The following is a 27,773-nucleotide window of genomic DNA, read 5'->3' as shown; positions in this document are numbered from 1 at the left end:
ATAATCATGTGAATTCAGAGCTAAACACATGGATAACTTGCACTAGCCATGAGAGCTGTGTTATGGAGTGTCAGACACTGCAGGTATTTTCCCAGTCTCATAGAGGAGAGATGCAGTATTCCCGCCTTTGATTATCCCCATCAAATTCAGCATGGAAAGACAAGAATATCTCTGGAGAATGGCATGGGTGTCAGGGAAATATGTTTTTAGATTTTTATTTGGCAACGAAATCTCTGAGACTGGACAGGGTAGCATAAATGGCTGCAGATTTCTGGTAAGAAAGTGGAAACAGGAGTGAAAAAGTTATATTTGGAATGGAGTTTCACAGCAAACACTCTGAGACCTCACATTTGAAGATTCAAAGATGGATGATGGCTGGTCTGAAAAAAGGGAAAATTGTGCTCAGAAATCTCAAAAGGATATAAAGCAGCTTCTCAGTTCATCATGTAATTTCTCCCATCCAATTGATGGCAATATTATGACAATAATTGCATATCTGTTTGACAACTGTACACTGCCAGTCTTTTTAATGGACCTCTGTGTTTTCAAAATATCCCTAAATGATACAGTTTTTAATGAGCTACACAGCTGCAGGCTTGTTACTAATTTATGATAGAAATAGTGCTATCATGCTTTTCTTGCCTCTTGATAATATTGTAACATGAGTCTGAGGTAAGCACTTCAAAATAATTATGGTTCCATAATATTTTAAATTGAGATCTGTTCCTTTTTGTTCCATCAAATCCTGGCTTTTGCTTATTTTCAGTTTTGCTGATAAACAAGCAGAACTTGCAGTTATGAATAAGGATTTTATTTTTCATTGCAGGTCTGATGTGTATACTTGCAGATAGCTGCAATGCATACAAATTGTGCAGAACGTCAATATTATTAAAAGAGTTGTAGAATCACCAAGGCTGGAAAAGACCTCCAAGATAATCCAGTTCAATCATCCACCTACCACCAAGAGCAGCACCTGGCTTGTTTGGTCTTGCTGATCTTCACCCCATTGGCCTCAGCCCAGCAATCCAGCTTGTCCAGAACTGGTACTCTGAAGATACCCAGGGGTTAATTGGTCTGACTTTTAAAGATAGATGTAAGGAAGGCATTGAGAACGTCTGTCTTTTCCTTATTCTTAGTGGTTACATTTCCTGCCTCCTGATTTTCCTTAGCCCTCCTCTTACTGTTGTTTTTTTTTTTTTTAAATAAAAGTTTTGCTTCCTTTTACCACAGTGGCCAGGTTGAGTTCAAGCTGGGCTTTTGCCTTTCTAATTTTCTTCCTGCATATCCTAATAACTTCTTTGTACCGTCCCCAAATTGCCTGTCCCTTCTTCCACAGTAGATACTCTCTTTTTCTCCCGGAGCCTCAGAAGAAGTTCCCTGGTTTCTCCATGCTAGTGTCCTTCCCTGATGTCTCATGTTACAGCACAGGGAGATTGCCTGCTCCTGTGTCTCTAAGACTTCCATCTTGAGGAGTGACCAGCCTTCCTGGGCTCCCGTACCCTTCAGGGCTGTCTCCCAACAGATCCTTCCTACCAGTTTCCTGAACAGTTCAAAGTCCACCCTCAGGAAGTCCAAGGTAGCAGTTTTCATAACTTCCCTCCTGACTTCACCAAGATTATAGAACTCTACCATTTCATGGTTGCTCTGCCCAAGACAGCTCCCAATCTCCACAACTCTCATCAGTCCTTCTCTGTTTGTGAGCATTAAATTGTGAACTCCAATCCTGTCATAATTCCCCCGTACTCATCTTCAACAAGCCTGGTTTTATTCCCTTCCCTCTTCACATCTAGTTTAAAACCCTCTCAACTAGCCCTGCAAACTCCTGGGCTTGGATCCATTTTCCCCCTTTGCAACCCATCAGACTCATCAGCAACCACGATGCCAGATGCTGAGTAAACCACCCCACTGTAAATAAACGAATGAATAAATAAAAATTCCTGTGATTGCACCAGCCTCTCAGCCCTGTTTTTATGAAATGGGTTTTCCTGGTTTTCTCAGTATTCCTCACTACCACCTGTACGCCTGCTCCACCAACTGCCCCACTGCCCTGAAGTCCCTTTTGATGGCTCTCACGTTTCTCTCAGCAATATCATCGCAGCCTATCAGTACGGGATAATAATCAGAGGGGTGAACCAGACCAGGAAGTTTTTATTAAAAACATTACTTACAAAGATACAGTTGTCTAATCCTTCCTTATCTTAACATTTGGGAAAATGAATGAATTTAATAAGAAAACAAACACCTTAAATGCTTCTTGTATTCAGATTGCTCATAACACCCAAGTGATTCTAGTCATCCTAGTCACATTAAGACTTTTCTCAAAGGCAAGAAGGTATAAAATATTCTCAGTTGTCTGATTCATTTCTTTCACTGCTGGCAAACTATAAAAGCCATTTTAGAAACCCAGGAATAGGAAATGTTCATAAGCCTTCTCCAGCCATTTTGAGAAGGACTGATGACGTACTCTGCCTGAGTATAAACCCCAGGCCTCAGGACTACTGCCTCTTATCAATTTTCAAGACTGAAAAACAAAAGCAAAATTCCTTTGAGACATAAATTTTTGTAGCAGGCTTCTAAAAATTAACCATTAATGTGTAGCACTTACAAGTGCACTGCTGCTGAATAAAAATTTGGCTTTTGAAGCACAAGTAACTTTTATTCCACATTAACATATATAAAACTCCAAAAGTCCTGGCACAGTTTTTCTGAAACTGTAGCTTAACACAGACAAAAATTAACTGAATTCTGCTAGTCTTCCAGCTATTAAAAACTTCTTCACTGGACAGAGGAGACTGAATAACCTATAATCAAATTTCACAAAGTTTCAGCTGTGATACAGGTTAGTCTATTAAGCATTCTTATGCTGAAGGATGTTGGTATCTTCCAACAGTACTATCCTTGATCCATTGGCAATTACAGATTTCTATAAAAATAAATGGCACATTGGGTAATTGGGAGAAGTAATTAAGCCTTCTTTATAAGAGAGAAGTACTGGAACAAGAGACTTCATTGCTCAGTCTCTGGATCACATAAGGAGGCCTGAACAAATGCTGACTAACCCAGAGAAAAATAGAGGTTCCTCCTCTATTTTCTATCAGTTATGAGCTGATCTGAATTAAACATTCATCTCCCCCACTCACAGCTCTGGGCCATCTCAGTGCTCGCTGGGGTTATTGTGCTGTGGTCTACCACGTAAATATTTTTCTGAATACTCATTAGCTCAAATTCATTCCACTGAACTATGTTAAGGAAGAACCAAACCAACTAACTGGAGAGTGAGCTAATGAAAAGCAGAGGATAATAATACATTAATCCAGGTTAGCAGCAGCCAAGTAAATTTCACTTCATGCAAATACTGACACAGAAACACAGATTCAGTGGAGGCTGGAAGGAGTATATGCAGACATCCTGGGATACTGGGCTAATGGAAAAAGATATCTGAACTGTCTATCAGGAGAGCTTTTGAAGAGAACCAAAACTCTGTGTGTTCCCTATGAAAACAGACATTAAGTTTACCTGACTACTGCCCTCAGCTTCTTCACTGGTGACACCCCCTCAATCCTTGTCACCCCACAGTTTGCTTGTTGACCTACAGAAAAATGCACTTCAGTTAGAGGAGCTCTTATTTTATTCCCTCATATTACATTTTGGCTTCTAGAAGTGCATAAATCACATTCTTCATGTGGCTTTACCTTCTTAAAAATACCTATACTTACACATTTGGTAGGACATTTGCCTAACAGTTCCCAAAAAAAGTGTTGCTAAAAGAATTTTACAAGCTTCTATGGAAAGCACAAAGATTAAACATCTTGTCCTACTCTGAATTATTGCTTTCTCTAAAGTAAACATAGCAACTGTTAACAGCCTGCAATGGCTTGCTACAGGAAGTGAAAAAAATATCGACTAAGTAATGCAGAGGGGAATACATATACAGAAATGTTACTAAAACATGCAGCCTAATTTTTCTGAGGATATTTAACACTGTCAGCTTTTAAATCAATAGAAAGAGGAAGAAAGCTAAGTAGCTCAAAAAAGGCACTTAATTGGTATGGACTTCAAATATACCTCATGGATGGAGAAATACATTTTCTGCCTTTGGCAGGGACTGCAAAAGAGAAACAGATATCAAAAAGTCTAATAAAAATATGAAAATACTACGATTTGATGAAACAAATGACTATCATAGATCAGCAGTCCATTTTGCAAAACCCGGGAATTAAAAAAATCTCTTAGCATGTATAACCTTTTAAAAAATATCTGGGGATTCTGAAATGTGCTTATCACTGCAGATCACTGTTAAAGGGCCGAGTTTGTAAACATTTCCTATTTCATTGCTGATAGTTATGCTGAGAATTGTTTCAAAGTTAAGAAAACAAGAATTAGTACAACAGAAGTCAAATTTTATTTTAAATTATAGATATTCAGAAAATATTTTTCACAGTTTCATTTGCCTCTTACTTTCTTCAACTGATTTTAAATTCTGAGTAGATGAAGGCTGAGTGAAGTGAGTAAAGACTACAGAAAAGTGGTGTGGATTCATCCTTGCCAATACTTTTAGCATATATTTTGACACAGGAATGTTGCTTCCTAATCATTTTAGCTGATAATTTTTATGTTGGTGGCAGCCTTTTATGAATGACCTTGCAATATCATCTATTACAGTACAGACATTCAGACGAATATAAGCTGAAATTCCTTTTAGTTAAACTAATAGTGCAATTTTAGCAGTTGCACCTTTTGTTAGCCTCTGGGCTTGTCTGTTCCAGTGTAAAGATCTGTATTCCTATTTTAATCTGAACTCCTCTACACCAAATCAGTGCTTATTGCATCTAAGAATATGATGACTTTTCATCTCAAATGTGAATATCTCAGTAGAAGCTGGAGTTATTTACCAAAAGCCAGATCTCTTTCTTTGACCGAGGTCAATGTCAGAAATCAGACTGACCTCAGTTAGAAGGTCAGTAGAACAATGTCCTGGTTTTGAGATCCAAAGGGACTGTTCTAATGCAGCCCAGCCAAAATTACTTCACCAATTGCTCCCATGTAAAGTGCCCCCGCATATGGAGATAGATGACATTCTTTAAAATAATGGCATACAGTGGCCAAGTAAAAGATAATTAGCGTCATGTTTTAAACAGCACACCTCTTTGATGTTTTTGTCCACTATTAGAAAATTAACAAAGGCGTTCAGCACTGTTGAATATATTGCTCTTACACACTGCTTTAACTTATTGATTCAGCTGTGAGCAGGTTTACATAGGCAGCCCAATGTAACTCAGTAACAAAAAGCAAAACTGCTAGTAGAGTAAAATAAGTCCATTAGTAAAAGGACTAAGACACTTTAAATAGGCGTAAAAGGAACAGTAATCACGAATCCTCTGTTAACTAGAGATCATTTGCAGAGAGACAGATCATCGGCTCACATACAGGTGTGGATGCCTGTGGCTGTTTTCTCTACCCTACACGTGAAATCAGTGGGACTTCCAAAATTGTTTTGAAAAAAGAAATCCAAATTGTAGCTTCAAGATTCAGTAAGTTATACAGCAAATTGAATGGTCTAGGTTAATAAACCATCTTCTTGTGATTATTTACTAAACATAAAATTCCAAAACAACTTTAATCTGGAGACAGTACTAAGCGTTTCATACTTGGTCTTAATATTGTAGTAAGTACTGGAAGAAAACTGAGCATGATTTTCCTCCATTTCAGTAAGCTCTAAATTCAACAGCAGTAGTGTTATATGCAAACACAGTTGAAATGCAGGCCAGAGGCAGATCTCTTGCAAAACCTAGGTGACCATAAGTGAAGAAATATATAAAAACAAAAACAACAACAACAAACAAAAAAAAACCCAACACCTCTACAAAATTAACCATGAAAGAAAAAAGAAAAACGTTACTAAATACAAGTTGTACCGGATGGCAATCAGAACTGCTTTTGCTGCATGGTTTTTAATAAACACTCATTTTGTAAGCAAAACAAATGCAACTAGCGCTGACATTGACTTCAGTGCTCATCTTGAGCAGTTCTCATTCTTTCAGTTAATTTTGGAGGCTCCAAAAACTTAAAATGATCAACAAATAATATCACTCACTTCCACATATTTTTGACAAGAAGGAGGTCAGAAAAGTCCTGAGGCTGTAACACAATTTGCCATTTCTCCTCACCCCTTGAGTGACACTATGCTAAAACATGTATAAACTGGTCCTCTGCTAGAACCAGATACACTCAGCTGACTCGAGCCAGGAAACACAAAATTACAAATTGCCCAAAGAGGCTGTGGATACCCCATTCCCAGGTTGGCAGTCTGGTCTATCTCCAGACCAAACGGATCTGGACGTTGGTGGCCCTGCCTATAGCAGGGGGGTTGGAGCTTTGTGATCCTTGGAGCCCCTTCCAGCCCAAGGCATTCTATGATCCTATGATTCTGCTAAGAATTCTGCTTCTATTGCTTCTGAGGACTCTACAGTTCATCTGTCTTTCCCTTGAAATGGCTGCTCAGTAACCCTAAAGCACCTGAACTACCGCCATGATTACTCAGCTTTTCACCTCTCCTGAATTACAGCAAAATTAACACAAAGATTTCATGCAGAGATTAATTTACTCATATGAATATTTCACAGCAGTCTTAAGTATCCTTAACTGTCTCTCCTTTACAAGTTTGTGTATCTCTAATTTCTTTATTCCCACACCATTTTGGATTTAATCTGTATTTTTTTTTCAGGAATCTTTCTCTCTTGGATTGAGTGAGAGAAGAAAATAGTAATATATATATATATATCAGTGCAGGTTAACTGCATTTCAATAATGTTGGGTCCAATTTTGACAAGATTTTACCCCTAAAAATTCTGCAATACTTTCTTTTGATAGAAAAAAGAAAAACATCAATTTTGTCTGTTTAGGTCTTCTATCCCAAGAATCCCAAGACTTTATAAGAATGCAAGAAAAAAATATTTTGTTTCATAAAGTATAGAACTGAGAGGGGAAGTCATATTTATAACAGTCATTAAAATACATCACAAATTGTAATTTTATATTCTCATCTTTTCAATATTTGTCATCATCTTTTTACTACACTTTCCAGAGAATCACCAACTGTATCCATGACAGAAAATAGCAAGAAGCTTCAAGAAAAACCTTACAAGAAATCACTTCCAGGGGAATGGGCACCAACCCAAAACCCAGCTGTCTTTACAGATAAAGGAAGCTGAAAGCAGTCATTACTTATACAAATGCTATTCTTTAAGTAATTATACAAAAAGACACTTAGAATTAGTTACCAACACGACTTCAGCAACAAAAAATGTACATATCAGTTCAGTTTGTCTACAACAAATTTTACAACCATAAAAATGATCACAGGAACGTATTTCTACAGATATGGAGGTATACTTAGGAATAACTCCATATACTGTGATGAAAACTTCTGTACATGTGTATCTTACAACATATTACCTCGACTACTACTTACTCACATACTGTGATAAATTATTTGCTCTCTTACTGAATGAATGTGACAAAGAAAAACAATAATTGTAAAATAATGTTCATATTTCTACAACAAAACAACCTTTCAGGACTACAAACAAACAAAAGGAATCAGTAGTCTTCCAACACTGTTAAAGAATAGTAGATTCATACAGACTCAATAGCTAGATTCAAACAACAGATAGACTCAATTCATGAGCAAGAGCAATCACATCATATTTACTTGTAAACTGTAAAACTGAGTGGGCTCTATATAACCATTGAGTTACTAAAACAAACAGCAAAGTAATCACGGAATATTTAATATGAAAAAAAAAAAAAAAAAAAGGACACAAACTTTCGCTTTTAATATCCATGTCAGGCCATCTTGGATGATAAATTTGTTTTCTAGCATGGAAGTTTAAGCAGGACAAAATAGTGATAGAGCACATGAACGACAATATTTCTAATTCTAGGGGAGATGTTAGAAAATACAGCACAAAGAATGTTCACATATATTGGATTCCAGACTTTTTCATATTTCTTCTCTATTGCTACCACCTACATTGAAGATTCTTGCTTTTTCACACTGTGAAGTAATAAGTAAATAAATAAATTTTTAAAAAGCTAATTTCTTAAAGATGCCAAAACAGTTCTGTACTGGAAGATGAAAGGTTGCCTGTTGTACAATCAATGAATATACAGATAGTACAGTATATCCAGGAGTTTGTCCGATGTAATTATGATACCAGAGTAAGGAAAAGAAAACACTCACCCAATCCTGGGCTTGTGTAATAAACTGCAGTGGAGTGGCTCCCCAAAAGAGACCCTTCCCCCCGGTAGTCAGTTCTTAAGTGGGTCTAGGAGGGGTGCAGCCAGGCTCCAGCCCCTGCAGCACAGCTGAATTGCCTTCACCTGTGCTCCCATGGCTGACTCAGTGCTTGCCTCAGGTGATCAATCAGAGCTTCAGGCCATGATTCAGCAGCCCCATACACCTGTAACACCTAATTTTTGGCTTGCCTCTTTCTTGCATCCTTCTATCTTGAGGGCTCAGATCAGTTAGCTTTCAGAGGACTGAGATAAGGAAATCAATAGATAGAAAGTGCAAGCCAATTCCTTGCTAAATAGCCAATTCTAGCGCCTAGATTTTTTGTTTTTCCCTTCAGTGATTTTCTTTAATGTTTTCCCAGAGTTCATGGTGCTATGGGAAGGCTTGGTACGTTCTATCATCTACTTTTAGGAAATACTACAAATGTTTTGAAAGCTTTATCTACAGCTGGATAGGAAACATTTCTATTTGCTCTTTCTGGGAAAAAAAAAAAAATAGCAAACAGAAACAAAAAATAATCTTTGATGATGAAATCAAAACCTGATTTTCAGTAAAATGTAAAATCTTACATAAACCTGATATATAGTTATATATTAAAAAACAAGCAAACAAACAAAAATATTTTAACGCTTAAAAAAAATGTCATCAATTAATCAGGATTATCATTTGGGATAAACTGCCAAAGATTATTTCTTAGGATTACAAATTTGAGTTCAGCCTTAGTCTCCTTTTGGACAGATACATTTCTGTCAGTGCCTTTATCACCTCTACATGAAATTCTGAAGAGAAGAAATACATAAATCACTCCAAAAGTAATGCCCCCTACTTATTTTTGTGAAAGTTATAACAGATATAAAGAGCACAAGAACACTAACTGATGGAGCAAATTCTCAGCTACTAAATACTATTTTTCAGTATCTTCACAGCTGTTAGACAATTTGCACAAATAAGCTGATCAAAGCACGCTTCATTTTGTGGTGTGACAGCTGAGCATGTCAGTCTGGAACATGGCTTGTCTTTCAAGTCACTGTCACCACTGCTGAGACACACTGCCTGCTGCCTCACAGTGCTCACGTTCACTGTTTGGTATCCATAAGCATTCAGCAAGCATCGATGAATGTCAGTGGGAGCCATTTTTTCTTCATGGAGGAATTCAGTGCCACAGCTTTGCTTCATACACACTTCCATGTCAGATGCCATTCTGTCAGACTGCAGCAACATGTAACAGGATATTGATGGGAAGGTTCAACCTCTTCTGCCATACTGCCAACATCCACTGATGGGCTGATATAATAAAGTAGGAAGCATTACTTTCAGAGCAGCCCTCATCTAATTGCATGGAATAAAAGTCACATCAATTCTAGAGCTCTGTTTCTGCATTACAGTCTAATCTGTGATCTGGGGATCCAACCATGAATTCCCATGAGTAACAAAACAAAAGATGCTACACACAAATTTACGTTTCTGATATTCTTAGGAAAAAAAAAAAAAAATCCTTGGAAAATATCCAGTAGTCTACAAATCACAAGAGCTAGAAAGTCACTGACTTCTCTGTAATTGTCTTTTCTTTAAAACAAATATACCTGACAAAGACTTTATCAGCTATTACAACTGAAAATAAAGAAATGGAGAAAATGCACAGTAAGCCAGATTATTTTTTTTTTTTGGTAAACAAACTTGCACCTTTGGATGTACACATAATGTCCTTCTTCCCATTGTATTGAGGCTTGAGCACATGTGTAATAAGCACATCTGCTCTCTTATCTTTCTCAGCAGTCTCCTATTCACCGTTGTGTGGCAGAATAAATCCCTGTCTCAATTTTCACTCTTAACACCACATTCTCTGAAAAGCAGAGTACAGCCAGTCCCTCCTACAGAAGCAGTAATAAACCTACCCTTCCCCCTCTATCTGCAGCCAATCCTTTATGAAAGAAATACTATTAATATTAAAACTGCAAGGAATTAGATCCAAAGCCAAATTAGTTATATAAACATCAGTAGTGGAAAATACAGGAAATTTCATGTTACAAACATCCATAAACAAATATTTCTCTCATTTATGTGAACACAGGTCTTTATTTTTCATTAGCATGGGATGGTGTTTATGATAGAAGACATGACTGACTAGAGATCAGAATCTGACAGAGAAGAGGAAGAACATCCCAATATACTGATTTATCAGACCTAGGAAGAAAGCTTTGAGCTTGGAGTACTGTGTCCAGTTCTCGGCTTCTCAGTTCAAGGTAGATAGGAAACTGCTGGAAAGATTTCAGTAGAGGATCACAGAAATGATGAGGGGCCTGGAGCATCTCCTTTATGAGGAAAGGCTGAGAGACCTGGGACTGTTCAGCCTGGGGAAGAGAAGACTAAGAGGGGATTTTATCAGTAATTCTAAGGCCAGACTTTTTTCAGCTTTGCCCAGCAACAAGACAAGGGATAATGGGCACAAACTGCAACACAGGAAGTTCCATAAAAATATGAGAAAGAACTTCAGATTACTGTGAGGGTGACAGAGCACTGAGACGGGCTACTGAGAGAGGTTGTGGAGTCTCCTCTGGAGATACTCCAAACCTGCTTGGACACTTTCCTGTGTAACCTACTGTAGGGAGCCAGTTTTAGCAGAGGGTTGGACTTGATGATCTCCAGAGATCTCTTCCAGCCCTTATAATGCTGTGAAAGCATTTACATTCTCTGTGATCTGTGCCATATTACTGTGAAAAACAAATTAATCTTCCATTCCATGTCTAAAAATAAGTAAGAATTCCATGTGCCAAGAGACTTCCCGTTTATAGCTGTGACAACAGATTTCAAGAGGGAAAGGAAAATGAGACAATTACCCCATATTATTTCAGACTGTTAAGGTGCTAATACATAGAACTTATTTGAATGAGTATACGTGAAACCCAGAAAGAGTTATTAGATTTTGCCTCTGGCCTTACTCCCTTTTATAACCACTAGAAAAGGCCTGCCAAATCGTAATGGGGAAGGAAGCAGCAGATGAGCTATGCTCTGCCTGTACACTGATGGATTCTATCTTCTGAAGCATCTAAGACTTGTAGTTATCTAAAACAGGCCATTCACACATATCTGGTTCAATATGGCAACTTCCAAGCACTAAAATAAATAGAAAAAAATGTATTTATAGATACATGTAGTTTTAAGGGGAAAAGAACAGTTTAGTGGCCTACACAGAGCTGAGATTATTCATGGGCATACTGGCTATATTTGAATGAAGAACAAGGAAGGACTAGGACAAGAAAGAAGAGAAAAAATGAACTGACTGTAAAACGACACAGAGAGTTGTTTATGAGTATAAATAGTCTTCAGAACAGACAACCCTCTCAATGTTTCATAAGAATGAATTCACATTTTTCCGAAGTACAATGAGAGTTACTGCAGAGTTCACCCTTTTTATGTTATGAGTAGAAACATCCAAAACATGCTCCAGGACATAAAGGTATTCTAATGAAAATAACAGCATCACAATACTTTCCTTCATTTTCACTTCATATTTACTGTATTGTTTAAATGCTGGAAAACATAAAAACTGGAACAGGCACAATTAATTTAATAAAATGAATAACAGTGTCAGCTCTCAGAGTTGTTAAAAAAAACTCCATCATGGGACTGGCAAACTGAATTCACATAGATCTAAGGGGATGCAATGAAACATTTTAGTTTGCTTCAAAGAAAGCCTTATAACTTGTCTCCTAAGGTTTCTATATAAAATGAATTAATGACTCCTCTTTAATGAAAAGTATTGATTCCTTGAAGGTACAGGTACAGCAATGAACAGGAATTTTGTTATGGCTGCACAGTAGAACATATTTCATCCATTTTCCCCACTCTGTGCTATATGGAATGTCCTTGAAAATGTATAGCAACTACTTCAGATGACACAGATACATTTGTTGTTTTTTGATCTCTGGTCTTATGAAGATCACTGATCTCATGTAGAATCATTTCCCTAGTAAGAAGAGAGAACGAAAAGACCTAAAGGTTTGTACCACAAGGAAAACTAGGCCTCCCCCAGTTGGGCCTGGTTTTGAATCTGGATGTGCACATCAACTAGCAAGGAAAATACATATTTTTTTAATAATCCATAATGCATTTGTGTATCTCCAATGTGCTGCCATACATCATTTCTACCTCTAGGTTGACCACACTGGAAGATATGAAGCCCAGATTTTCCTTGGACAAATTACTGTGTCATCTCAATCATCCACTGCTCATTTTATATGCTTGCTCTGGAGAGAATGATCTCATAAGACTTGCTTGCATTATGTTTTGTTTTCTTGTTTGTTTGTCTTGAAGGTATTTGGATAAATAGGCTAGCAAAAATGTATTTTCCTCTTTGGAATTACTGAAAATTCAGTTCTCTAATTTACAGTACTTTACTTCCATCTGATGAAATACTACAAATCCACCTGCTACTTTTTCTCCTACCTGCATTCTCCTCATTGGTCCTCTTAACAGACCTATCTCTTCATCTCATTCTTGAAAGTTTCATTTAATAATATTTAATCACCGATGTGGCTCAAGGAGCAAAACTGAGCCAAACTCAGGAAAACTGCAGGAAAATTGTGCACTAAAAATTGCAAAGAAAGAACTCCCAATTGCACCAAACAGGAGTGAAAAATATAAGGTGGCACACAAGTTTCTATTGTAGTTAGTTTTAAAGAAAAAGTTCAGAAATCACTGACACTATAAGTAGTTTAACAGAAAAAAATCAGAAGGTTCCTGCAAAATGAGCCAAGCCTTGACAGCTCAGCATCAAATGTCAGAGCCAATATTTTACTATTCAATTTAAAAACAAAAGTTCTGTAAAACCGTCATATACTGACTTCCATTGTTTAATTTACAGAACAATAAAGTTCTGTGTCCTAAATGAAAGCACAGTGGAATCAATAGGTCTTGGCCCAGTTATTAATAGAAAGTAAAAATAGACGCAGTCTCAAATCATCCCCAGAAGGCAACTATTTAAAATTCAAACAAAATTTAACCTCTGTTTCAAACAGATACAGATATTGTGTATCGACTGGAAATTGAGAAATTCATGCAGAAGACACTGGGGAAGAGATAAATGAAGAAGTAAAAGCTATAATGTTTTAAATCAAATTTACATTTGTAGATTTGCCTGAACTAGTAATGACTGGTTAGGCCAGTAACTCACACATAGTGCCTTAATAAGTTTAATATTTTGTTTCCTCATCTGATATCCTGCTCCTTCTGCAGCTGGAACCAGATTGCCTGGATGTCATTAAGAGTTGCACTGGTTGGCCAGTACCTGGATGTGGGTTTGTCAGCACCTGCTTCTCAGAGCAGCTGCCCTAAGAGCCATGCTGTATTGTGCAAGCTCTAGAGAAAGGCTGCCTCACAACACGAGCAAGAATAAAAATTTTAAAACAGAGGAAGCTCAGAATAAGACTAATTAGAAGCAAAAATATTTTATAAAAAAAAGTCTCCCCTGCTCACCAGGTTTTAGTTCAATAACTCAGTTGCTTTTTGAATAGAGGTTTACACTGTAGTGAGGTTTGTACAGACCCCTCTGGGTCTCTACAGCGGAAGAAAATCTGAAGACCCCTGGGGCTTGGCTTTTTCTGCTCCATGTTTTTCCTAGCTGTCTTCCACTGTCTGCTCTGCTGTAGGCTTCTGGGCTCTTTGCTGTCTCCCAGCGCTCTGCTGGCCCAACTCCATTCTCAGTAAGGGTACCCCCCAGCTATGCATGGTTGCTCCCTGTGGAGGGTCAGTCTCTCCTTCAGAAGACTCCACACAACCCAGCACAAAACTGTCAGGACAAGAAATCCTCAGCCTCTGCAAGCAATTAACCACCGCCTATGATTAGAAACAAAATAAAGCACAAAGATATAAAACAAAGAGCATCCCACCACGGAACCTAAGCATGATTTACCATCATCAGAGTGGCTACTTTGAATCCCTGTTAACTGTGCTGAAATCCTGAGCATGTAACTGCAACCAGTAGCAAAGATTCTTGTCCTGCACTTTGTACTCTATCCCCTGCTTTCCACCGCCACACGGCAGAGGCCACGACTCTCTTCATGCTCTCACTCTGGCACTGATGTTCCTGCTGACCATCTATTTAACCTGCTGATGAGAGCTCAAGTGGGCCACTGTGGACAGCAGCACTTCAGCACTTGAAATGCCACAAGGCTGCTCCGATCATGCTGAAAATCTTGGACTGAGAGTATCACTACAGCTATTTGCTTTAGGAGCCACTTCTCAGTCTGACTATTCCTACAGATTGGGCCAAAGCAAGAAGCAGCAATTTTTTTTTAACTTTTCACATATGCATAGCTATCAGAATGGGCACATGTAAATGCCACTGTTGGGATGATGTCCCCTTCAGCACATCTGAAACAATGTTTTTCATTTGCTGAGTAATACAGATCTTCCTGATCTTACCTCCTAACACCTGTGTGGAAGCATAGCATGCTTCTCAGGGGGAGGTGTTTAATTCACATTGAAATGCAAGGCACTTTTCAGACCCTTGAAGTTATATTCAGATAAAACAGTACATGCTCTTGCTGTATGCAGAGCAAGGAGTGTTACAAATGCCAGTGGGACAAGTGCATAGACTTCATTTTCAAGAAGAGTTATCAATTTTTGCCATCCTGTGTTTGCTCAGCTCTTCACTAATCTTTAAACGTAAGCACAGCTGACAGTCTCCTGCACCAAAGGCAGCAAACACTGAGAATCACAAGCAGCCATTTTGGTCTCCTGTCTGAAACGTTTGCTGAAAATCCAAGGATTTTTAGTGGGAAAAAGACCGATTTCTACTACCAGGAGCTTAGTGATATTCTGTGTCCTCCTTTCCTACACACCATTACTATTTTTTTTAAATTTATCTGCTGGGTTTGTTTGTTTGTTTGTTTGTTTGTTTTGGATGAGTATTAGTACTTTTTAATGTCAAAAATACAATTGCAGAAATAGTCTCCTTGGAAAAGCATATTTTTGAAAAATGCTTAACCTTGCTTATCTACACTTTAGCTATCATTAAATAACCAATTAAGATTATGCATCTCAGACAGCATCTCTGTCAAAATGATTCTCTCCCTTAAATAAAAGGCAATAGTGCAGTAATATTCAGAACACTGAAGCACACGCAAGTTATGTCTGCAGCAGCAGCAGCCTTTATTTAAGTACATTCAAGAAGGGAAATCAATATTCCTCAGGAGAGGATTTTGTTGGTACAGCTGCTGTTGCTAAGATAGGCTCAGTGTTGTGTTCTCATTAATACAGCCTAATGGCAACCATAAGATTGAAAATGTGCAGGCATACATAATGAATTTATACTAAAAAACCACAACGCAGAAATTCTAATTGCTGTGGCCTGATTGGGTACTTTATATCTTGAAAAGATCGTGTTTATAAATTAGACTTTAATGATATTTATGCATCACAAAATTAAGTCCTTCCCTGTTTCAGTCATTAGCACAAGAGCAATCACTGCTGCAGTGCATCCTTCAAGAGCTTCAGCACAAAGAAACTGCCATAGTCAAAAGCAGTTTTTTGTTTTGTTTTCCTTTTATTTTTTATTTTGGAGCAAATTGTTACCATTGCAAAGAAAATGTAAGGTTTTAGCTATACAAGCATTTTTGCCAGCATTAAAATAAACGCTTTGAAGCCCACTTCTCCCAGAGGAAGATATGTGCATTGTGTCCTACCGCTCTGTGAAATGAAAAATCCCTTTGTATCAAGCGTTATCAGACCTCCTCACTCTCACTCTAAACACACACACTGCCCTGGATGTCATTTGTCATTCAGTTGTGTTCGCTGTCACTGCTTTGGAAGCCTCAGAGATGCAGGCAAGAAACATTAAAAAAAAAGCTACAGAGAAAAAGCCAAACAAATAAATAAATAAATAGAAACACTGTGCCATAGGGGGTTTGAGCAGAAAAAAAATAAAAGTATTGAAGAGAGAAATGACATTCTGGGAGCACAGAACTGACAGCCTCAAAATGATTACTGATCAAACACAGGTTACTATTCTGACAGAGAAGCTGGGAGGTCAAATTTGACATCTCTCTCTGCAAAACATTTTGAATTAAGAAAATGTTTGTAATGAGGCCAGTAATTAAGTACAGTCTTGCAATGAAATTTACACAAGCATCGAACAGGCACTCCAGCAGCAGGTGTATGGAGGGAATATTTCAACTGTAAACCCTCCTTCCCCCATCTCTTCCCCTGAGGAGCATACGAAGCAGCCTGTGCTCTATGGGATACAGCACGGAACATGTTCTGCTCTCAGTCATCCCATGAAGGCATAGAGCTGTCTTCAGCCATGTTTGCCCTTACCTGCAAGACTTCACATGGTTTATGCTAACAAGGATAACGCAGCAATCTTTACTGCCATTTGTGCTAATCCATTTGGTTGCTGTAGAGTTGCCAACAACCTAATCTCCACACCATGTGCATGCCCACCAAAAATCGGGCACAAGAGTAAGTCTGTGAGGTAATCATCTCCACTCTTTTGACTGGTATGTTTGTATCTGTTACTCCTCCTGCATTTGACTTTCATATTAATTTCTCCAGTGAAATATTGTTTCAAGCATTATCATTTTTTCAAGTTAAGCGAAGTAAGGGTGTCTGTGAGTGAACATGACTTCTGCAACCTAAATGAAGCTGCTTAGGCATAACATTACTGAACAACTGGACTGCATTACAGCATGAGCTACTCTGAAGATCACTGAGGTGTTCAATGAACCAGTTTGGGCCTCAGAAAGGAAAAGATGTACCATTGTCAGCTACATTTACAAGTGAAATTGAAACATCACAGTATCATTTCATATCATTCTGCCTCCAACTCGAGGCTTCACAGCACGCTAGACACTACTCCACACAAGGAGGGAACTTGAAAGGAAGCACACCGAGCAGTCAACCAATGGAAGCTAATAAGGACAGCTACATCTCTTTAGTCCCTCATCTTTTACAAAATACACATTTTATTCTAGGCTGGAGAGAAGTATCTTTGAGGATCTCCTGTGGGATTCATAGCCTTAAGGCCTGTTTTGACATGGATGTCTAAGACTTTCCCTTTAAAAAGGAAAGTGAAAAGCAATGGGGACTTTCATCGAAGGACTAGAAAAGGCAATTCCCTCAATGCACCAACTTCTCATACATTATCTTGGTGGTCAGAGAATACATACTGAAAATATGCTACCAGTTTAAATTCTCTATCCTTTGTAGAGAATTAGAAATGGATGCCTCAGATCATGTTTATCTCAGAACTATACACACACTGTTTAGATACCCTGGTACCAACCCTGTCCTGCAGAGGCTGGTGGTTTTGGCAGGACACAGCTACATCAGTACAAGTCTGAGTCCATCTGAAGCATACAGAGTAAGAGCTTTCTGGATGTTTGTTATGCATGTTCAATTTTCCTATTTTTCTAGAAGGAATGTATATGGAAGAAGACTCAAATAGGCAGTGCAGGGCTAACTGAAGGACACAGGGGGATAAATTTCCAATAAGTATTTAATCCCTTCTAAAATATCTGAGGCCTGAACAGCTAAATTGAAACAGAAATACATTGTTTTTTTCCTCTCCTAATGTGGATGTCTTGGATTTCTTATCCATAGTCAGGATACATAACCAAGACCTTTATTTGCACTCTACTTTAGAAAATTATCCACAGAATGGGCTTACGAATGAAGTTCAAATTCATTTTAAACTGCTGCAAATTAATGTGTTCAAAGGACTGTAAACACCTTTTTTCACTTTTTGCATAAGTGGAGCCATTCTTAGAATAAAAGACTAAGACTGTGTCTTAGATAAAAGAATTGGTTAGAAAGAAAGGAGGGGGAGAAGGAGAGGAAGTAGGGGAAGGGAAGGAAAAGAAAATGTCTGTACTGAGGCAGTGAGATGTCCCAAAAGTGTTGTTTTTTCATGATCTTGATGAAAATTTGGTTATTTGCTTGTGCACTTCAAAGTGAGAATGAGTAGAACTAGGCTGAATGTACACAAATTCCTAGCAATGGTTAATCAAACAATAGGGTGAAAGAGTTTGATGTAAAAAAAAAAAAAAAAAAAAAAAGTCTTTGTGTCGGCAATTTTTGGAGCCAGCTCTGCTATTCAGAGAGTACTTTGGCCTTGCTCATTCCCTGAAAAATTATTAGTTCGCTCAGTTGCTTTCAGCCCCTTTCCATTTCATTACAGCATAGCTGGAGACAGACCACCTGCAGAGAAGCTAATTCAATCTAGACAAATGTTATGAAGCAGAGTGACAGAATTGTGGCTAAATTATGGCTCTTCAGAGACAGACCCATATCAAGAAAGCTGAAGAGATGTACTGGCTGAATGCAACACATTGGCCAGAGGCACTAATACGCAACTCAGTTTGCTGCCAGAAGTTCGTGAGGGATTTGACTGAGTGGTGGCCTCAGTTACACTGTTCAAAAGAAGAAGGGATATGAATCTCTTCACCTCATGCAGAGTTTGTGTGACTAGACTGGGCTAAAATTTAAATTTAAAAAAAAAAAAAAAAGAGTGAGACTATGTTTTCTTAAAGGAAGAAATGTCTGTAAGAAGCAGATGGAGGATGCAAGGGTAGAATAGCAAACTAGAGTCAGACAGGCCACTCTGAAGCTGGGATTTACTCCTACATTTTCTCTTCAAGTTTCTTGTCTTTGATGTAAAACAGAAAGGTGACATTCTATTTAATTGGGTTGTAGGGGTTTTTTTGTTTGATTGATTGTTTTTCATAGTGAGATGACCAAAAAATTCTGTACGTTCCCACATTCACTGTATAAAATGCTACAGGATGAAAAAAAGTCAAGTTAAGTACATAAAGGCAGATAGAAAATGATACATTCTGTGCAAGATAATTCCTGCACTTCCACCAGAGTTTTGGAATTTAAATCTGTTAGACAATGATATATAATTGAATGGTCAGAACTACAGATTTGCAAGGTAGGATTCACAGGAGGGATTCTATAACTGCAGTCAGAAAATTCTTGCAGAAGACAATTTCACAAAGACAGATGAGAATGTCTACTTGTAAGATTAGAAAAGGAACTGCTGAGGCTTTTAAGGCTGCTTGAGACTTCAGCCTGTATAAGGAAACAAACCCACTGGTAAATCCATCTCTAAGCCAGTTCATTACAAATTGTGACTAACAGAAAGCAGGAAGTGCTGAGCAGGAGATACTTGTAAGGAGCTGGTCAATAACAACAACAAAATCAGTTAAACACAATTTGAGGAAGAGATTCTCGTGCAGCAATTCTGGAATCATTAGAGTCTGAGATCTCTGTTCTTTCAGAACATTTAGCTCTACTGTGCTACCCAGCAGCTGAAATGGAATCCCATTGTACCCCAAATAAGTAAGTATACCTTACAAACTAACTCAGTCATGGTGAAAAGCTCTGATTGAAGTACCTTCTGTCATAGTATATGACATGTCAGACAGCCATTGACCTCACAGCTCATCCTAAAGTGTTTTCTCTACTTAATCACACTTAAAAGAGATTTGAGAGTCCAGAAGAATGACTGACAGTCTGATTGTAAGTAGGTAACACAATATTACCTACTTACAACATTATTGGTTGAAACCAATGGCTTGCAAAACAGAATGTGTGGGCAAGTGACACATCTTAGTCTCATCCTGTTCCCCAGGAGGAGCACGTGAGCATGGCAAGAACCAGAATACAGGCCAAATTCATTTTCAGATATCATCTTCCCAGTATGTTCATAAAGGCTTCTATGTAAGAGCCTCAATTTACAAGGGTGAATACGGATTTTCAATTTAAATTATTTTGCGAATTCCTAAGCAGTAGAAGAGCTTCTTCTTTTTAAGGATGAAATTTTCATTGTCCAGCCTGTGTGCCGCTCTGTTGAACACATGTTTATTGTCCTATGTATAATATTAGTTCTAGAAGATATAAAAAGTCTGAAATCAATCTTCAAAAACCGTGTTGTTTATCCAGATCCTCAAAATGAGATCACTTTTAACTTTTCTGTTTGCTGATTCTATAAAATGTTCATATTCTGATGGGAAACATTTTACAGTAGCATTTTTATAAGGTGCAAGAAAATTGGAAATTAGTGAACGATGTGTTGTATTTAATTGATGTTGTGCCTCTATCATATCTGGTTTTGATATCCTGTTCGAATGATATCACTGTCAATTTCTAGCTGGTATTATCTTGAGATGCCAATAAACCACTGAATCATCTGAGACACTGGAAAGGACTGCCCAGAGAGGTGGTGGAGTCACCATTCCTGGAGATGTTCAAGAAATGTGTAGATATGGCACTGAGCAACATGGGTTAGTGGGCATGGAGGGGATGCATCAGTAGTGGGACTAGATGGTCTTAGCAGTCTTTTCTTAATGATTATTAATGCTAATTAATAATATTATATTATATATTATATTATATTATATTAATAATAATTAATGATACTTTTTCTTAATGATTTTGTGATTCTGTGATCATCTGATCCATAGTTGATTTATTCACTCTATAACCACAATGAAAAAAAAAAAAACATGCACTGAAAGTGAAACCTGTGCAAGTGTTACTATCAGACAAAAAGAAAGGAGAAGAAGAACTTACTTAAAACTATGGGGAAATTCCAGACTGAGACTGAAATACAAAATTTCAAATATACACATTCACTGCTGTATTTTGACTGCGCAGAGATTTCAAAATCCTGCATGATATATAGTTGAGATAAAGCAAAAATAAAACTGCGTTGTCACAAATAAAACTATTTTCCTTCCGTAAAGCCAAACCACATCACACATGGCCTTCCTAACCACCTACCACCAACACTGGTTAATTAATGTTCTGTCTTCATTATCCTCTACTGCTGCACTGTAGCTCAGTTTTCGCATTTGATCTGATTTCACAGTGACTATGCCAACTTTCCATATATTCAAATGTACCTGAAAATATCTGCTTCCTGCAAGACGTCTCAGTAGCTTGCAACTAACACAGAGTAGAAATACTAAAATCCTCACTAAACTGTATCACCAGCCTTTTATCACAAGGCAGGCTCCTTTCCCTGTGGCTCTAACATTCAGCAGCGCAGGCATTTTGCTTTTTTGAAGGTGTTTCTGAATATGCATGGTCTGCTCTTTTAAAGCAGGATATGGCTGTTTTGGCTGATTCACTCCATTGTTAGATTGTACACCCCTTAGGATCACAGAGTGGTGAGTCAATCATTTGTAAACAGGAGGGGAAAAAAACAACAAACGAATAGAGGCAACCACGGGCTTTGTTTTTGCATTCAAAGGCATCAAAGAAACAATGCAAAAAGTGTATAATAATTTATTGAACACTACTCACTGCATGATCTTCCCTGAAAAACTTCAGCAGCACCTGCAGCTGGCCTTACTCACTATTGATCTAAGAAATTTTTTTCCCATAAAGAAAATATAACACACATTTTGGATTTTTCCTTTGGGAGAAGGGGCTGAACTATGTGGAGCACCTGCTATTTTTCCCTTCTGAGGAACTGAAGAGTGCCCATTGAAACTAAATCATTTCAATGACAATTTTTCAATGACTTTGGACATATTTCATAACCAAAAGATAAGTGTAAGGTGTTAGTTTTGCATGCCTGAACACTGGAAAAGCACGGGACAACTCACAATAGAGAACATCTAAGGATGCTTTCCTAAAGCCAGAATCAGTTGGAGGAGGCTTAAAAGACACTACTGATAAGAAATTATTTTACAAGCACAAAGCTAACAAGACTATTTGATGTTAGGTATAATGTTTCAGTATATTGTTTTCTGGCAGCAGTGGTTTAGCTGGGATCAGGGCCCAGTTTCTGTTTAAATTTCAGTAAGGTTTCATAGCAGCTTAGGCATACAGAGACTGCTTGCTTGCAAATAAACATATATCTCAGTACACGCTGATTAGAATTTGAACACATCCAGCAGTTTGCTGAATGGAAAAGCATTTTTTTCTTTAACATGTATTTAACATATCTTCATCTGATAAATTTATTCTTTAAACAAATAGTATTTTAGGCTCTGAAATAACCAATAAGTTCAATAAGATAGATGGAATAAAAAAAAATTAAAGTTAAATTTCAGATTAGTCATTATAAAGTTGAGAACACTGTCCCAGTTCTAAACAATTTTGTATATCTGGAGAGATTTTCAATCTATATTAAATCCATAGTAAGGTACCAAATCAAATAGAAGAGTTTTTTCCAGGATGCCAGCAGTTTTGTAGGTCCAGTCACTTCCGAACGTCTTGTTTGAAGAGGTTCCTGAGCCACAGTTCCCAACCAGTTCAGTCCAATTCACGGATGCACCAGCTTAGATCCAAACAGATTCTACCTGCTTTTATAGTTTTATCTATTCCTAAAATAGATTCTCATGGAGATTATAAGCCCTTTGGAGAAAAGATGGACTCCGTATGGAAGCTCTAGCGGTCAGTGTCCCTGCCTTCCGCATCTTCAGCGTTAGCCTGCATGACACAAGACTGAACATTCTCTGCTTCCACAATGACTGTCACAAATTTGAACTTAACTGCATATCTACATACAGCTTAAAACAGCAAAACTGAAATTTGCTAGTTCTACATCTCCTTGAATATTAGGTTCATTACTTACGTGAAAGTGTGAACATTTCACTCAGTAGTGCACTTATACATACACATATTCACTTTGTTCTAGAGGCGTATTTATTTTTCAAAGGCTAAAGTATATAATTAAAGTTGGATGAATGAGAAAAAATAACTGTCAGGCATTTAAATATCTGTTTACTGTAGCCATATAGGTCTTGTTCCTACTTTCTGTGAATGGCATATTTCTAAGTTTTCTACCCAGAAAAGGTTTAAAAAAGAAAAGCCTATATGTATTGTTCACAACCAGCACTGTATCTAAGATTTTTACAAGAAATATTGTGTATCCATCCAGTCACAGAGCAGAAACTCCTTTGTGTCACATTGTTGACAAGTGAAAGAGAGCTAATAGAGTTCCCAGCTACAGAATGCTAAGAAAAGATTTTTTTTTAATGTTAAATTAAAACTCTGAATATAACTAAAGACCTGATCTGCTTATGGCTATTTCCAGATCTATCCGGGATAATGGTTTAAATGGACTCATCACACTCAAAAATGATAGATAAAAACTAGAGCTCTAAGTAATACAAAACACTTGATCACAAGCAAACAGAGATTATTAAGCACATTACCCACTTCCTAATATACAAGCATCCAGGTAATTAAACTCACTATTACAATCTATCCTAATTACTATCACAGTTGACAGCCTTGATAAAAAAAACAGAGAATGAATTACATGGCAAGTCTGTCATTGGTAAATGCACATGCACACACTAGCAAAAAGTAAAATGAATACTTTGATGGTTTTTGTTGTTGTCGTTTCATTTCTGATGTGGTTCTGTACTTGCTTTATTGAGTGGACTTCTATTTCTATTGCACTTCCACCAATCAATTGAAATTCAATTAAAAATAAAAATAGAACTGCAAAAACACAATGTCTTACTTGCTGGAAGCTTTGTTGTGGCTTTTTTTTCCTCCTCTCTTTTCAAAACCTTAGATAAATTGGTAAAATTCTTGGGTAGAGAGAAGAATAAAAATGTTTGTCAAAATTCGCATACTCTTAAATTAAGCTTCAGAGACCAGGCTTATCTTGGCAGGTAGTTTAAAAATATAGACTATTTTTTTTCTAATTTTGTTCATACCCTCTCAATCCAACTTTATTTTAAAAACTTAGAAATGTAATGCACTATGGAAGTAGGCATCTGAAAATGTGAAAAGAATTAGTTCCTTTATTGTATATTTTCAGGATTTATAAATCAGAGTTGGTAGAATCATAGAATCATTAAGGTTAAAAAAGACTACTAAAATCAATTAGTCCAACTCATCATTACCCACTAACCATGTCCATCACAGCAACATCTACATGTTTCCTGAACATCTCCAGGGACGGTGACTCCACCACCTTCCTGGTAGAGAGAAGATGGATTTTCTCTGTTCTGGAAAGGCTTAATCTGGTTTCGTCCCTTCTAACATTAAAGAATAATTGAACAGTGATTGTGGAGCATCTTGGTGAGATCTGAATTTTGTGACATAAAAGTGTGATCATCATCGCAAGTGAAAATGCTTCTGTCTGTAATTGTGTAATCCTAACCTGAAGCAGAGCACATCAGTTGTTTAGGGCTTTTTTTAACCTTATTAGTTAGCTTGGGTACTGATCTTACACCTCTTACATTCCTAGTACCAGAGTCTAGCTATACTGCCTTTTTGTTTGTTTGTTTGATTCAGCACAGCAGATGAAAAGGAGTTCTTAATGTAAGTTATTAACTTAATTGTGGTGCTCTACACCATAGCCTTGCTGATACAATAGAAAGTCTCAAATCCTCAGCAACAGTAGTTTCTTTAGAATCAGAGATGATCTTACTCCTTGTCTACATACGTCCTTCAGTTAGAATGCAATAGTATAAATCAGATTCAATTTGTGGACTGTTGTTCATATAAACAATCCTAGCAACAGTGACTCAGATGGTGACACAGCACATTTACATTAGATAATGCATTTCCTTATACATGCTGAACTGACAAAAAAACAAAATTTCCAAACTGACCATATTTCATTTTCTAATGGTGTGTTTATGAAAAATCACTGCATACATTAGTGGTCCCAACCAGTACACCCAAAACTGAAAGCACTGTGGAGAAAGATGGCTGAGGAATACTTCCAGCAACAGTTTCCACTTCTTTTAGAGGCCATACACAGAGACAGGTCTGGAAAAGAAGTTGAAGGTCCATCCAGGAGAGAAGACTGGAATTAGTGCTAGAGAGGAATATGCCTATGAGGCGGATCAGGTCCACTGAGCAAATCTACTCTATGAGCCAGGGCAGAAGGAGAGAGAATCAGGACCTAAAAGAGTTCTGGGGCAGGTACTGACTGATGTCCCCAGGCTGGGATGAAATGAGGTTCTGGGTTGTACATAAGGTGAGAACTGTATCAACCCCCAAAACAAATTCTCCTGAACTTAAGACAGAATTAAAATAAAAGCAAAAACATCACCTCACACAACCACAAAAGAACCAAAAGGTGAACTAGATGTGGCAATGTCTCCCTGTTTACCTAAATTAAAAAGCTGACTGGTTGGTTCCCAGAATTCAGAGATGTGTTATTTGAGTAGTGATCTCATAGTTTGAAGTCTGCAAAAGGAAGGCGATTAAAGTAACCTCACCACATAGGTATGCTAATGATGTCCAAGAACCACAGCACTGGCACAGAGTCAGAAAAATGATGCATAAGGTCTTGTGCATTTTTAAGGTCTTCTATGTAGTCTCCTGTGTTTTAAGAATTCCTGCTTGATTTCAATAATATTTCTCACAGAGTCTATAAAACACACTGTAGATTAAAACCACAACTATGAGTGAACCTGTACAAATGCTTATAGATATGAGACTGAATGTAGTGAGACTCTACATCCTTGCCTGACCTGATGTGGGGACCACAGCAATTTCCTGGTTTTACAGTTAGAATGGGCTGACCATAAAATAAGGATCATCCTTTTCCAGTCAGCCAGTTGAGGCAAGCTACAGATTTTGGAGGTAGAAAAGTAATGAAATTGCAAACAAGATGATTTTAAAAATATTTAACTTCAGAAAATGATATTTCCCTAAGTGGACTGGGAAAATGGTTTTGAAATGTACAAACTCACCCATTAGATCAAGTCAGCCATGATTCTGCTTTTGTGTGTGACAGCAATGAGAGACCTTCCCAGCTTGGTTTCTCTTCAGTCAAGAAAGGGTGAATGCTGATGAATGTCATGAAAAGTACCTTCTATGCATAGAAAGATTCTGCCAATTCACTTTTCAAGATGAACTTTCAAGAAGATGAGGGCTACACTAAATTGTTTCCTAACAAAATATTCTCTAGAAATCAACAGATCCTGCTTCTTCTGAACACAGGAAGCCAAAAAGAAGCCTCTAAATTGGCTCTGCAACCCTTCCACACCATCTGCCAGAGTCAGTTGAACGTCTAGTCACTGTTTAGTTGTAACTGTTGGTGGAACCAAGGCCAAGGTATCTGAATGGCAGCCTCATGCTCCTGGAACTCCAGGGAACATGACTTCTGACAGTGTTGACAGGGAGCACAAGGTAGAACAAGATAGAATATTATCAGTAGTTGGATTTGAAGATGAGAAATTTCACCCTGTCCTCTGAAGATACCTGGAAGAAGCCTGCCCCAACAACCAGTTAGTTGCCCTTAGAAGACTTTTAATCAACATGACGCCCATAAATCATAAATCAATACCAAAGAAGAAACCGTCAACTTCCAGAAGGAAAAAAAAGTTGAAGACAAAATCCTAAGACAAAGTGGTGATGAAGTATTATGTTTTCTGTGATCCATATACATAAACACTGCTGATCTCCAGAGGGAAATAAACTGGAAATTCTCCTGGAATCATTTAGAATCACATGTGAAGTGCCTGGTTTGCTGCTTATTCACTTATTTATCTGGATGAGCATTATTTTACACAAAAGTAAAAGAAAATAATTTGGAATACTTAATAAGCATTTAAATGAGTTAAGGAAAGGCCAAAAATTAATGACCATATGCAGCTTCCTCCATAATTTAGTCTATTATTCTTCTGTATCAAAAAAAAAAAAAACATACCAGCCTCATGAATAAAAAAAAATAAAATAGTGATTTTGCAAGATTTTTGTGGAGCTTTGGCAGATAGGTTGTGATCTCCAATTTCAGTAACAAGTTGTTACATTAAGTGAAATCACAGTACCTGTATTAGCCCATCCAGCAGAAGACTGATTTATATCTAGCTAGAAACCACTGAAGTATTTTGCTGGAAATGCAGCCAAGCTGAGTATAATTTGTGTTAAAAAACACAATCAGTAAAGGTCTTTTTGTTTTAATGTATTCCATGCTTAGAGTTACTGTCCTCCATTTTGTTGTGGTACAAATTGTACTTTCCCTTAAAGAGCAAAATTCTGCACTCTCTTTTCCTCAGCAATTTGAGAGTGTTTTCAGTAGTTACCCAGGCAAAAGTGAGGTTTTTCCTCCTACTTTTCTAAACTGCCCGCATTATCATTAAGAACAAACCTCAGAAATTGTGTACTTACTAGACAAGGGTCTGCAGTTTCACCTTTGATAGGAAAAGTGTTCAGGCATGAGTGAAAGTGCAGAGCAGAGGTATGATTAATCCATACTCTGTGTTCTACTAGAGGGAGTTTTCTCTTGCCTACATCCTCAGCTCATCAAGACTGTAGTGTAACCTTGAGCAGGTCAGAGAGATGAGCAAACATGTTCATATCTTAAGCACAAATGCTTTGAACTACTTTGATCTACTGATTTTCAAGTGTTCTGTAAATACTAATTACAGCTGTGAGCACACTTCTATATGACAGTTCCATCACTGATTTCAGAGGGATCTCATGCCACATTAAAGTGCATATTCAAACCTATCCATCTACCAAAACCAGGTAACTGAGCTTCAATAAA

The 27,773-nt window shown here is 37.6% G+C and overlaps 1 long non-coding RNA gene across 2 annotated transcripts in view; it reads right to left on the bottom strand.

Annotated features, from left to right (window-relative positions):
- LOC122155007 overlaps nt 1–27,773 on the bottom strand; it is a 294,799-nt gene that overhangs the window by 224,231 nt on the left and 42,795 nt on the right. The window contains exon 3 of one of the 2 annotated variants that reach the window (XR_006167086.1): nt 3,517–3,589. The exons of the other annotated variant lie outside the window; for it this stretch is intronic. This is a non-coding gene — a long non-coding RNA (uncharacterized LOC122155007). Of the gene's footprint in view, nt 1–3,516; nt 3,590–27,773 lie in introns of those variants that run through there. 2 annotated transcript variants of the gene reach the window in all.

Source organism: Centrocercus urophasianus, unplaced genomic scaffold, assembly GCF_019232065.1.
Source record: "Centrocercus urophasianus isolate 14NV4802_14NV808 unplaced genomic scaffold, USGS_Curo_1.0 seq_11, whole genome shotgun sequence".
Lineage (NCBI taxonomy): Eukaryota > Metazoa > Chordata > Aves > Galliformes > Phasianidae > Centrocercus > Centrocercus urophasianus.
This window is presented reverse-complemented; position numbering and strand designations above follow the sequence as displayed.